Source organism: Strix uralensis, chromosome 2 (genome assembly GCF_047716275.1).
Source record: "Strix uralensis isolate ZFMK-TIS-50842 chromosome 2, bStrUra1, whole genome shotgun sequence".
Taxonomy (NCBI): Eukaryota; Metazoa; Chordata; class Aves; order Strigiformes; family Strigidae; genus Strix; species Strix uralensis.
The window spans coordinates 41142709-41157122 of record NC_133973.1 but is presented as its reverse complement, the minus strand read 5'-3'; the positions used below and the strand labels follow the sequence as shown (position 1 = coordinate 41157122).

General features: G+C 42.1%; 1 long non-coding RNA gene across 1 annotated transcript in view; it reads left to right on the top strand.

Annotated features, from left to right (window-relative positions):
- Nucleotides 1–14414, top strand: part of LOC141939212 (uncharacterized) — a 79579-nt gene that overhangs the window by 51820 nt on the left and 13345 nt on the right. Inside the window, exon 2 of the long non-coding RNA XR_012627508.1 lies at nt 2705–2807. This is a non-coding gene — a long non-coding RNA (uncharacterized LOC141939212). The remainder of the gene's footprint in view (nt 1–2704; nt 2808–14414) is intronic.

The following is a 14414-nucleotide window of genomic DNA, read 5'->3' as shown; positions in this document are numbered from 1 at the left end:
GGAACCAGGGACCTGACTTCAGGTCTGTGTGACAGTTGTTATGGGTTTTCTATGATTCCTATTGCCTGAAGGGCTTCTGAGTATGGATACACATGCCAGAGCAAAATATGGACATGCACTAACACCTCATGCATTTCTGTCATTTGTAAAAAAGCCTAGGCCTGAGGAATGAGCAGAGTTACAGTGTGCTGTAGACAAGGAAAAAATGAGGACTACAGGGCTCATATCCTGGACTATGTCAGTAGCACCCAGCTAGTAAGTCTAGACACAGCTAATTACTGTAGAGCAAGTCATTTTTCCTCTGTTTTTCTTCCCCTTTTTAATCACCTTGTATTTTTTTATTGTAACCTCTAGAGGACGGGAAGAACAAATGTTGCGTAACAGTGTGGACAAAAGTTTAACATGATTTTAGTTGTTGCAAAGCCAGGAGTGACTTGGTAGGACTTCCCAAGAAACAATTGCTACGACCTTACAGCAAGGCAGCACTATTCTGTATCCTCTACAAATGCTACTCTGCCACATGTCTTAGATATTTTAAATATATCTTAGAGATGCTCAAACAGTGTATTAGCACTGTGCTTTCCTTGTATACATCAATATATAAGGTGACTAAGCAAGTTACCATGGAGCTGAACTGCACAGATCTTGGGAGACAGTGAAAACTAATAAAACAGAATGAGAGAATAACTCCCTGGGAGCTGGATTTCCAAAGTGCAAATAGCTGAATGCTGCATCAAATATAGTTTTGCCCCTTTCTTAAAAGATAGCAGATGTGGGTGAACTTTGCTGGTCAGATTCCATTGTCAGGCACATCCATGATATACAGCTCGGGTATTTTTTGCAGACAAAATACAGTGTAGCATTTCCCCTGAGGTGAATTACTTAAGCCTCTGTGTCTCTGTTGGACTCTGCTAGAACCTCTCAACTTGAACACATGCAGCTTCTTTCTCCTTTCATCCTGCCAAGCACTGGCCCCAGCGCTCAACTTCAGGGGGACTGCTCTTGTAAAACAAAGTTTGAGCACCCATCCTCCTCTTGGGCAGCTGCTGTGCAAGAGAAAGGAAAGAGTGTTCCCTCCTGAGCAACTCAGGAAATGCAAGCAGCCTTAAGAAAGGGTGGGATTAATTTTGCTAAATGTGGATACTTTCATGTGAGCAAGGGGTTCAAGTCACTGGAGAGAAACGTTTGCTTTTAAGCTTCTATTTTTGCCTGAGATGAACAACAGCATAGACCCCCCCGCCCCCATTGCTGTATTGATTAATCGATTATCAGACCTTCAGATGCCTGCTCTGTTGGAAGCAACAATGCTGCGGGGGAACCTCATGCAGGGCACTCTTCCCCAGCAGCCTCCACACAGCCTCTCTGGTTGTGCTGAGCATTTTGTCCTGGAAGTTCATGTGGCCAGGGACTTGGTCCTTGATTGACAGCAGTCCCTCTTGCCATTGTCACCTCTTCTAATAAAAATAGTTATTTTTCCTTCTCAAAATCTGAATCTGGTGAGGGAAGATAAAACTCAAAGGATGGGAGTGTGGACTGGAAGGTCTCTGGAGACAAGAATGTTTCATTCTCTCTTCACAGAAGTAAAATGTAGAAAAGCTTTTATTTTTCTGTTTCTTGTGGGAATTTTATAAATCACTGGGTGGATTAATTTGTTTTCCAATCCAAGCAGCTTTGTTAGCCAATTTAGCATAGATTCCTGTGTGTATTGGGAGAAATCATCTATAGTCCCATTGATTTTCTCAAAATGTCTCAAAAACCCTACAAGTAAATTCCATAGAAATATGTCCAATTTTTAGTGAGGCTAGAAATTACTTAATAATCTCAAGTAGATATTAGGAATGCTTGTCCCTGTGGGTCAGGTCTTGCAGGAGAAATAAATAGCTAATCAGCTTTTGACCACTTTTTTCCTAAGAACTAATAGGAAAACCTGAAATATTGAAATCTTCCTACCCCAGAATAGCTCACATCAAGCATCTGGTTAAAATACTGTGTTGGACGCTTTGGTCATATGCAAGGGGGGAGACCAGAAACAGCCAAAACTCTACAATAAAGGTGTTGGTCTATTTAACCAATGTTTGTTTTCTTTGGGCAAAGGGATTGCCACCTGAAGAAGGGAATAGGATGCTGCTGCTCTTCAGTTCTGACCTTCTCCCTTCCTTTCAGGAGCTTTTCTGCTGGGGGACCATTGGTGGGGATGTGGGAGCTGCTTTTTGTGGCTGCTTGTTTTTAACTTCTCCAGGAGCAGTAACTGCTACTTGCATTGCAGGGGTCAAGACTGGGGCATTCTTGTGTCAGAAAATATAGCTATCAAACTGCATTTGAGCAGTCACTCCCCCACTGCCATGACTCATGAGCCCCTTCACATGTGCCACATGAGACAGTGACTGGCCAAGGAGTCTGTGACAACAAGGATCCATGAAAGTAGGACTTATCTGCATGTGATATTGGACTCTGGCAAATCTCTGGAAGTCTTTTAGGGACTGAGTCCTCTTACTGTTCAAACAGCAAGGGATAGCAAGAGTGTACCAGGCCACTGGGATGCATGGTTATGCCATGCATGCATGCTTGTGGGCTATCACTTCTCCGCTGTAAGAGAACCCTACAAATAAAGTGATACCTTGGTATGTTTTGTTGCCCTGGAAATAACAGGAAATGTTTGAAAATGGAACAGGAAATAATTTTTTTTTTTTTTTTTTTAATAAAGAGAAAAAATGAAGCTACTTGGAAAAAAACCCAAGCAAACAAGAGAAACATCTGCACCTCAAGAAATTTTTTCTCTGGGATCTGCATGAGAAACTTGCTCCCAGGTAGGTGGATGCTTCAGAGCACCTGGCCTTTTTGTGAGAAAAGGGAAAAATACCTAAGTAAAGGCTACGGCACTTTGTAACTTCTCATGTACTGACTCATCTTAAAAACCCATGAAGGCTGTCTAGCTATCTTGGGAAGCATCTAACCCCTCATTACTCTGAAAAATAATCCTTCAAGACTCACTTAAACCAGTGAACTGGAGGATTATGTTCATTGTAGTGGGGAAGTTCTGCTTGCGGCAGATCAATCTTCTGATAGCCAGCAGGACCCTGCGAGGAGGAGAAGGAGGAGGGAGGAACACAGTGCTATTTTTGAACTTCATGAAGCTTCCCCATAATCCATCATGAAAATTGGTGGATCATGAGGGATATCAGTTAATTTAGCTAAAGTTCAGCTGAGTTTGTTTTTCCTAGAGAAGAATTTTTACTGCGTCCATTAGGGATTTTTTAATTATTTTCAGCAAAGGAGATCACCCCTTCTCAAGAACTGGTACTGTGCAAACAAACAGCAAAATTCACTTTGCCTCAAACGATTTGCAAACTATAAACAAGTGCAAAACCTAGCAAACAGATTCAGCAAACAGGCTGGGGAAGCATAAAATAACAGCCAGACAGTTATGACCAGCATGAGATTATTATGATCAACAATCTAAATTATTATTGTATATCCCTAAGTAGCTTATTCTGGCAGCTCCATAATGTATGTTACACACTGTACCTTCTGCTGCTCCATATCTTTATAATTGGTTGCCAGTAATTTCTGTCTTCATCACAGTATTTGATGTTCGGTGCATTCTTGATTGTTTCTTCTGCTGAATGTAGTCAACAGATAAAATTTACATTCACAGAGCTTGCAGTTGCCTGAGATCTCCAGAATTTTTAAGTTCCAGTAGTTGGAAAACAGTCTTGATTTTAAGTTTAAAATAATTAAGATACAATTAAAATAATTTAATTGACCATCAAAAAGCTTTACTTTGAAGGAATTAAAACACTTTCAAAGATATATTGTCACATCATAGTCCATTTGTTATACTTTGAGCACTTTTATCAGAGGAGACTCTTAGCAAAGGCTTCATTGAACATGACAGATTATTAAAAATAAAAGATCAAAGCATGCAAACAAATCCTGTTAACAAACTCTAGCAAAAGGAGATTGTTTTATAATTAAATATGAAGCCAACTCAAACAAATATTTGGAAACACTGAAGTGGGATCCCACTGTAACTTTTGGTAGGGTGCACTATACGTATTGTGAAGATGTCTTTATCCTGTTGCCACTGGTCTGACCAGAAGCTGTGTGTGGGGAGCCTCATTGCACCTCTCTTTTCTCCCACCAACATTTTCCTTTTGCAGTGCTGTGCTTCCAGATACCCTCACAAATTAGCAGCTAATTCAATAGAGTAAAGAAACAGTGAGCTTGAAATATTGCATTAAACCCCACAGCTCAGCATCAATACATGGAGGTGACTGCTGGGAAGAGGGAGAACTTGATCAACCCCATCTCCCACAATGGCGTACCAGTCATCTGGGGAGTTTAACAAGGTTTCTCATGACTCCTGGAAAATGTTCAAGAAGCAGAATATGCACTATGGGTTTTTGTAAATCCATTTGCCACTAATGGTACTACTATTAAACAAATCATCTGAGGTAGCATGTGAAGGCTGTGACTAATTTACCTTTGCCCATGGTTAAGCAATACAAACTGCTTCCCTGGACTCAGAATAATAGGCTGAAATATTCCCATTTCCTGCAGATGTGTGAAAATAAACAGATCCGACCTCAGCTGAAGGAATGTGAGTAGAACAGGCCTTCATTTGTAGGGGAAAATAAACTCTGCTGATCCCTTATATCTGGGAGTATAAACAGCATCCTTTTTCTCCCAGGGCAGTGTATAATGTGAGTGCATGGCTTGAACATCTTCAAAATAAACAGCTAATCACCCTTTCTGGCCTAATTAGGTTATGTTCTGGCCCCTGGCTCTAGGCCTCATGCAAACTATTTTCTCCAAAGCAGTATTGAGGGAAGCCCTGCTCCTCTCCCAAGAAAGAGAGCCCATCCAGCTCTCGGTTTGTTAGTTAACATTTGCTCCCCAAGGAAATCCACCCTTGCAGGCTTGGCAGATCCAAGGTGAGAATATTCTCATTGCTTCCTGCTGGAAACAAATGTAACCCTTTCTTCCTCTCTCTGCTCATCATGACATCACAATGAGAGGATGAGGGCTTTTATTCTCTTTTTTTTTCTCTTTTTTTTTTTTCCTGGTTTTGAACTGTCTGCTTGTTTGTTGTGTGATCAGCAAATTGTACCTTGCCAGGCTTTTTGTATGGGAGTTTATTCACTCTTTTCAAAAAGGTGATTTATCAGCAGTACAACTGTCAGTGTCCACTGCAAATGGTAACTAGTTAATCCATGAGGATTGTATAGGGCCAGCGTTATTACTATGGTATTGCAGAGAGGCAACAGAAGCACAGATGTGTTGTAAGACTAGCTCAAGCTGACCCTTTGCAAGGAAAGACCTGAGAGTGCAGAAGTTGCTGACTGAAGCTTGCGGGTCGGACCCTGCACTCCTGGGTCCCTGGTGGGGCTGTTGCGAGTGCTGGTGCACTTCAGCTGCTGCATTCTGGTTATTAACAAACAGAAGTAATACAGAGAGAAATCAGTGGCAAAGACCAAGTGGACTTTGAAGCTCTGGTTTATCAAGGCTTTCTGGGCTGCAGCATAGGGTCTGTAGGAGGAGAAATAGCTGACCAGATTCAGAACATTTCCATATTTGCACTTTTCTAGATTTCTCTTAAAGCAAGCTTAGATCTCTGAATATGTTCGCATTTTTCATTGCTCTTTTTAAATATCTGTTCTTCCGTTATCAAAAACAGACCGTCCTAACTTTAATTCCCCTTTCAAAGTTTCTTTTCATCTTAAGAAGAGCTCAAGGTGCTAGAGGACTATTTGAACTGTGATTCCCAGAGGTGCTAATTTCCTCTCTTCTCCTTTCTGACTGAGGCTTTCAGCAGGGCTCAGAAAGAGCTGCTGAGGACCCCAGCAGGGCCCTTTTTTCCCAGGAAGTTGTCCATAGCTGGGTACCAGCCTGGTCATGGCCTGTTCAGTTTCCTCTTGGCCCCAATTCTACATCCATTGGCTGCAGGAAGCAGTTACTGCATCTAGCGCCAGTCCTAAAGGCACAGGCCCTTTTTTAGTGCCCTTTCTCCAGTGTGAGAAGTGTTTGGCTGTCCTGTTGACACAAACCCTGGAGCCGAGCCTCAGCTTTTTTGAGCCTCTCAGATGTATGACCTCTCACAGTTTTTCTTGCCTATGAGTGCCTTTTAGTAACAACAAGCAAGGAATATAAGAAAAGCTGAGCAAGGACATTTCTGAGTCACAGGCATTTCATTCTCTAGGACAAATTCTCTTGAAACAAATGTTTATATATGCTGCCTGGTTTGATCACACTTCTCTGTAAGCACTGTATTTGTTAGCCTGGGGGCCAAGGTGTGACACTGCCGCTGTCCTGGCTGCTGCCCCTGAGCACTCAAACTGTCCATGCCCCCTCCCAAAATATCACTCCCTGCTTCTGCTGAGGAGCTGCGGCTCCATGAGCAGCTGGGACCTGCTGCAGAAAATTGTATAGGTTGGGGGAGGCAGTGGAAAGGGAGACGAAGGCATGATGACCCCATGGTGAGGGCTCCTTGGGGATAGAGCTCAGTGCAGGATGGGAGGGGTAATGAGACAAGGAGGCAACAGCATGAAGAGTGTTCACAGTTTAATAGACATATTTCACACTGTCACAGCATCTTCGCGAGAGCTCAGTTCCCGGTTTAGGTATCGGAACAAGTGACAGACTGCATGGAAGGGCTGTGACAGGGAGGCGTCTCCCCTCGAGCCATACTCTCAAAAATCTTGATGACAGATGCAAATCACTTAGAGCCAAATTAAGAAAAGTATATTTAGGCACCTAGAGAAGTAAAGAGGCACTTAATAGGATTTTCAGAAGTGCATAAGCAGATGAGGCATTCAGCTTCTACTGAAATCAATACCAAAGGAGCATATAAAATAAAAAATCTTGAGTTATCTCAGTGCTGTTACAGCCTGGTTGTGTTTGCAGGAGGTGAGTGGGTTAAAGCCACGTTTTGTTCAAGATAAGCCTTACAAGTAAGAGCTCCCTGGTTGTACCAAGTCTCCAAAACCATAGGAGCAAGTTCTTAAGCTCCTGCAAAAGCTAAATTACACCAGCCTGTGAGAATAAAAGAGCAAGCCCTGGAGGGAGAGGCAATGAGCTCTGCATGCCTGCCTGTGTGGGAGAAAGAGCAAGACTTGTGCAGAGACAGAGGCAAAAGGTAACACAAAACTGAGGAGACAGAGCAATCACTGGATCTTCACTCAAGAAAAGGCCTTGTGACAGCTTTTTTTGGCTACAGAGCTGGCTGAGAGGGGCTAGGCGAAGAAACTGCTCGTTGTTTGATTTTGACAGGGAAGTAGCACTTTTGTAGTCCTTGTAAATAAGGGGGTTTGACCCAAAGAAACCTCTTCTTCTGTGGCCAGTTTCTCCCCTGGGTAGAAAGTACTTGTCAGGACCTGGATTTTGCCTCACTGTGATTTATATGTGGAGTATAATGCTGTAAAGTCAGTTCCCTGCTTTCTCTGAAATGCATCTCCCAGTCTGCTGAACTGAAATAAGTCCTTATTTGCTTTAGCGAGCAGTAGTGAGGATACATACATTAAGGACTGTGAGGCACTATGGTAACTGGGGCTAATTAGCTGCTACCTGAGGGCAGTAGCTCCCAGATGTGGGATATTAGACAACTGCGAACCTACAGAATTGCTAACAGATCACTCATTATTCTCCCCCTGAGACTTTTAATTGGGGAATTAACACACGGTATTTTTAGTGAGTGTCCTCAGAACATTTATCTTCTTCTATGGCATGTCAGTCCCTCAGGGAGTACTATTTGGGAAGCAACCACTGCTCGAGGTGACAGAGAAGATTTATCTCCTCAGAAATCCCTGTTGACATGAGTGGCTGATACAGACAGTAGGCCAAAGATATGCATGTCATAACTGCACTCCCAAACATATGAATAACATTGAGTGAATGAAGGTACCTTGTAGGCTGCTGACTCCAGCCTCGTACTTGTTTCTAAACTGAACTTGGCTATAAGCCTCTGCTACAAAGAAGACCAAAGGAAATGAAATGCTGTAGAATTCAGAATGGTTTCTTATGTGAAATGTGCTAGAACAGTCAGGCAAGAGAGGGAGCTGATTTATGGGCCAACAGACAATATTCAGCTAGAAATGTTCTAGCTTACTAACTAGACAAGAAACATGAAGGTAGGGAAGAAGACTCCTCCATGTTACTTCTTACCTGATCAACCCCATTAAAAACCAGTAGGGACAAGTTTCTAGATGCTGCTTGGGAGAAAGGAATTTCTCAGCACTTCTGGCCTTTTTGCTTCATAACAACTTTCCTGTAAAAGTTAAACCCTTCTGACTGGACTGTGGTGGTGAAATATCTGATGCATTGTAGTTCTTTTCCTACCCAGAAGGAAAACAAGAAGGAACCTTGATAGGCAACGCATGCCTATATTTACTTATAATCTTTTCTCTGGGTTATAAGTGCTGAATTATTAGTGTTATGTTAATAAAGTCCATTTTAGCTCATGGAACAGCCTCTTTTTCATCTAAAGAGAAGTGAATTTGGCAATTTGCCAGCTGGCTAACAGGATATTAATCAAACAATACTTAGCGACCAACACCACTGTATTGCTTTTAATCTTTTGACCAGTAAGGAAAACAGGAAGAAATCCATTTCCCTCCTTTCTTTGCTCAATGGGATAACCAGCTGGTACAGACTAGCTGCAGCTCAGCTCAATTTGGGAGTAAATATTTGGGTTTTAGCTGGGTAAATGAGAGCGCAGCACTACTTTCTTCCCAGCTATCATGCAGCCGGGTACCATTCATGCTCACAGTGGGGCTTCTGCAGGTCTTTGGCTTCCAGAGTCACATATTAATAATGGAATGTCACCTTGCATTGGAAAAACATATAGCTGTGCTCAGATGTGCCTAGAAAGGAAAAGTTTGTTTGACTGTGCCAGACAGTCATTTAAGGCAATGACTGCAGACAGTGCTCAGGACCAGATTTGGCCCATACACTGTCCATGTAAGTGTAGTCCCAGGGAGGAGAGGAGGTGGCTTCCAAAGCAGTGGAGTGCCCACAGAGCAGAGACTACCCTGTGGCTGAGGGCTTGGTATTGAAACATGAGGGGTCTGGTTTCTTTGCTCCCAGATATGAACACATCAAGTAGAGGTAGGAATGTGTTATATTTCTGTGTTCTCATAGAACTACCCTTTAAGGATGGTGGAGATATCCTCCCTGAGCCTTCAGGCAGTCCTGCAGTGGCTGCATGGGGTGGGGAAAGTGCTAGTGCCAGCTAAGAAACCCAGGTCTACCCATGGGGGTAGACCATGGCTGCCCAGGTTTTGTTGTGTTTTGCTCCCCTTCTCTGAAGGGTGGGTGTCCTGTGGAAACCTTTGGGAACTCTTTGGTAGGGTTTAGGCCTGAGCTGGTCTTGCCTTTTTCTGTGTGCTCAGATGAAGAACAAAAATGAATTACCTGGACCTTAAAGGCAGATTCTGTGTTTTTTGCATAGGCCCTTCTGACCAGCAGCAAAAGACTGAAGAGTAAAAGCACTTTAATATCTCAGTGCATCTACATGGAGACAAGTGGCTCAGTTCCCTGGCCTCAGTGCCCTTCTCTGAGACTCCTGGTAGGGAGAATACATCCTATGGATGCTCCTGACAGGACCATTTGTTTCCTGCATGGGCATAGTCCATCAAATCAGCACTGTCATCTTGCTGCGGAACATGGGGCCAGGAGCAAACTAGTCCTGCTGCACCCCTGAAGAAGAGCAAGCTATCTGGAAAGACATAATTACATTTCCTTTCCACATGGTCAGTGAAGAAGATTTTACCTGGGGAAGAAAGGAAAAATATTCTTTTGTTAGCTTTGTCCAGAGACAAAGAAAATCTTTGAGGTGTTTTCTGGCACGTGGCTCCTATTAGGCTTCAGCCAGCTGAGCTGTTTTCAAGAACACTGGAATGTAGTTTCAGCAATAGTCAGTCAACAGAAGTGGAGGCAGTGAGGATATTCTGTTGTACAGAAGTCCTGGATGAAACCACATACGCTGTGGTTAAGATGTCAAAGAAAATAGATTTAACAAATTAATGTGAATCCTGGGAGCTGAACTACTGGAATCTTGTTCTGCCCTGAATGATGAAAAATTGGAGCCATTGCTGGATGGGGGATGGTGCTTTTCAACTCCAGTTTCAGACAATTAACTCAAACTCATCTGATGAACCTTTTACCCTGCTGATGAAAAAAATTTGATTTCCCACCATTTTTTAAATTTATTGCTCAGAATGCATAAGTACTAAATTAGAGATAAAGCTTTTGCTTTAAACCAGCATAATCCTTTTACAACTGAAATATTCTGTTACATAGTATTTTGACCACTCTGTGTGTGTGTGAAATTACTATCTAAAATGTATTGCTTAAAATTTATATTTGCATGTTTCAGGACAAATCTGTTAAAAAATTCTAAAAAGAAATTATGCAAAATAAAGCAACCTGGTCTTTATTGTCCTGGGTGGAAAATGCTTGAGTTCTGCATACTTTCAAAGCACTTTGGAAGGAACTGAAATGGTTCAGTGCCATACTACTATGGTGTAATTTTTTATAGGCTAGTTAAATTATTTTCATGAGACAAAGAAATCCCTTACACCAACAGTACTATATTTGCAAAGGAACGAGCAGTGTGCTTGCATTGTACTGAGATCACAGAAGCTCACTGCTCTGAATGAACTAAGTTTGGTCCGGGCCAATACACAATAATGACTGATGTTTTGATAACACTTCAGTGGCATGCAACAAGGATTGTTATCTCTGCCTCAACAATGGGTGATTGCTGAAAATCTCAGCAAAGAATCAAAAAAAAAAAAAAAAAGGCAGCATTTTTGGAAGTATTCTGCTTTTCCCAAACTCTCACTGAGATTGGGAGAGGGAACTTAAACTAAGGGCAAAGATCAGTCTTTATGGAGCTGGAGGTACCCCCTCTCTTCAAAGTCTGCTCTCAACTTGCTGAGAAGATTCCCATTGCTTTTCAGTCTTTGGACCAGTCTGTATATGAAAGAATTACTTTATTCCTACCTCTGGTATGAAGACCATTGAGAATTCTGCATGAGGGAACTTGGAGTCCTTCTGCTGGTACTCACGGGTATACTTTTCTGAAAAGAGAAGTTCCTGTTCTGTATTGTCTTCTAAGAACAAAAATCACTGAAAAGATCTGGTCCTCCATGTGATGTAATTTGCTTATACAATAATTTTCTTCTTCTGAATGAAGCCAGGAAAGAGTTTCCTGTTATATTTCAAGGAAGTTAGGCAATGTGCAGAGTGAATATGTCAAATAATGGAGTTCTAGTGTATAGCAATGAAGTCAACACTAATAAAAGTTTGTTGTCTTTCTAAAATGGTCTTGTGCATTAGTGTGTCAAATGCTCTAGGACTTATAATGCAAGACAACAAGATGTTTCCAAGGCAATGAGATGAGGCTAATTAAAATGTCAGATAACACAAGTTTAGATTGTTTGAGACAGATCTTTATGTAAGATAGTAAGATCTTCATTAGAGGGCCACAAACTTAACTTTTTCATAAAAAATAATCTTAATTTTTTACATCAAGTCTGATCTCTGCTGCATACATATTTGGATTGATATATCAAAATACATACTGCCTTTAATGTTCCTGCCAAACCTGAGCTGTGATGCATGGAGTTATTCCCTACTTGGAGGGATGCTTCTGTAAACTTAGCTAATAAAAATGTGACACAGCCAGTGACTGATGTCTGTTTTCCCAGGGTGTGTTAGCGTGGGACAAACACAGCATACACATCCTCTTCTTGACACTGAAAAATGAGACGCATCTAGTAAAAAACACAATATATGCTCTAATGATCTTGCAGTGACCTTCTTATCATCTTTCTCCCTCCTCACACACCTTTCTCACCTCTTGACTCTTTTCCTTCCTTCCCTTGTAGGCTCTGAGCCTACAATTCATCTTGCAATGAGGTCCCTGCTGCTTACTGAACATGTCCTGCACTTGCGCACAGGCCCCTGGCAGGGTCTGAGCTTCCTCTGTGGGAGATCTCAGACTGCTTTTTGCCAGCTTGGACCATAAGAGGACAAAGAAAAGAGCTTGTCCTGGTAAAATAAAGATATCCTTAAAAAATCAAAACAAAACTCAGCAACGAATCCAAATTCCAGCTCTGGCAACCTGGTAATTTGACAGTGCCAGGCGTCAGCCCACTATTAGTCTTTTTCTGGCTAGAGATGACAGAGCTCTGTTGACAAGCTGTAGGACTTATTTCAGGAGCTGGCACCTGGCTCCCTGGCACATCCCCCTGACGCCTGTGTCACGCTCCTTGGAGCTGCCTTTGATTCTGCAGAGGTTACAGCTGGAGCGAGCTGCCCGGTGCTCCCCAGCCCACCTGCTTGGGAACCTTGTTATTTATTTCCATGATTATGTGTCCATGCATGCTGTCCCCAGGCCTGTCTACCGCTGAGCAGAACCTGCAGTGCTGACAGAATGGGTGTCCCAGCGCTCACACGCACGGAGCACGATGTGGAGGTTTCTCACCTGTCCCCAGAGGGGCTGGAAGGTGCTTTTGCCTCTGTCTTAGCCTCCCTCTCCTCCTGCATCCTTCTACACCTTTTCCCCTGACCTGTTCATTCTCGTCCTTGCTTGGTGTCACGGTCAGTGGCACGGGACCACTGGGTGCCTCCCCGAAGCGTGAGTCCTCTCTCCATCCCTTCCCACAAAAGGCCATGGCATCTGATCTGGAGCTTTCCTGCTCCCACTGCAAGAAAATATTTAGCATTTTAATATCTTTTCACATTTTTAGAAATAATTTATGTATGAACATACACAGTGCTTAGTAATCATTTCTCAGATGAATGTGGAATTTTTCTAAAATTAAACTATCATTCTTTTCTCTTCACACTTGGCTGTCATATCTTTCTTAATGCAAATCACTCATTGACTAGAGACACCTACTGTAAGAAGCTATTTTAGCTGTCTGATCAGTTATAAATTGATTTTAAAAGTGAAGACCATTTTGGGGAGATAAGCTGGGATTGGTAGGGAATGGAAAAAATAATTCAAAGGGGAAGTTTTGCATTTGAATGTAAGTGACTATTTACCTCTATCTCAGAGCAAAGACTATAATCCAGGAGTCCTATCTCTCTTTCCTCCTGCTTTAACTCTTAGACCCCAAATCCTCCACCCACTCCAGGCCTATACAATGCAGAGCCCCTGGGAACCAGAAGTGGGTACCCCAGGGCAGAGCCCAAGGAAAACATATTTTCCATTTCAGTCTCCATTTGATACCAGGCAAAAGGAAAGGGGGAGATTATCTCTGAAGGAGCCTGGCTACTCTTCTGCTCTGAAGCAAGTCCGTTAATGCAGGAATGAAAAGGAAGCTATTATGGTTAGTTTCAGAGAAACCTCTCTCCACCGCAGTATTTCCCCCTGCTATGCTTCAAGTACCCATCAGAGGGAATATTCACATTTTCTGGGCAAAGAAAATGGCTTTGCTACAACAGTAGTGTTCTACACAAAGCAAGAGCAAAGCAGAGAATGTTCACTGGGTGCAACTTGGGAAGTTGGAAAAATGGTAACTGTTGTCCAGTTTTCATTTTTCTGATCTTTATTCTTCAGGGCCAGCTCTGATATTATGTGCTGGGGCTTAAACAAGGAGCTTAATTTTTAAGGCATGTCTGACTTCTCTGTTTGCATTTTTTTTTCTGTTGCTTGCACTGCCAGTTCTTAGTATGTAATTAAAAATATGCAAACAGTGGCTGAGTTTTCAAATGAAGTCAGTTTGAGTGAACATGCTTACAAACTTTAATGTTTGCATGCTGTGCCTATAAGAATAGTTATCCTGGCACGAATATTGGGTAAGAGTCAATTTTGAAGCCACACAGATAAATAAATATAGAAATCAACTTCTACCTACAAGTACTTCTGTGCTTTGCTGGTTTGTTAAACCATTTCTTTTTCCCTAACAAGTTACAACTAAGCAACACTATTCAGATTTTGATTATTTATGATCAATCTACCTTGTCAAAAACTCTGAACGCTGTTAATCAAATACATTTGAATAAACAAATGCATGTAACAGTTGCAGCATGCTTGTAGATATTCAGAGAGCAGAAAAAGAACCTAATAAATCAAATCAATTACAAATCGCATGTTCGTTGCATAGCTCTGTTGTCCCCTGAACATTTGTAATTGGGAGTTCAAAGCTGAACATCCTTTGTTACTTTAGTAAAGTTTAAAGAGTCATGTTTGTTTAATGACTAGACTTGCGATTTCTCAGATATGTACAGGATTTTCTAACATGCTCCATTTAATACAAAATGCAGGGCAGTTATAATCCTTCTCTACACGTGAGTTCGAAACAGTCCTGCAATCAGATTGCAGTTTTGAAGGAGGCCAATTGCTAAAGAAAGTGATTCTTCTCTCTCCCCACCCCCCCTTTCACTTATTAAAAGATACCCCTTAC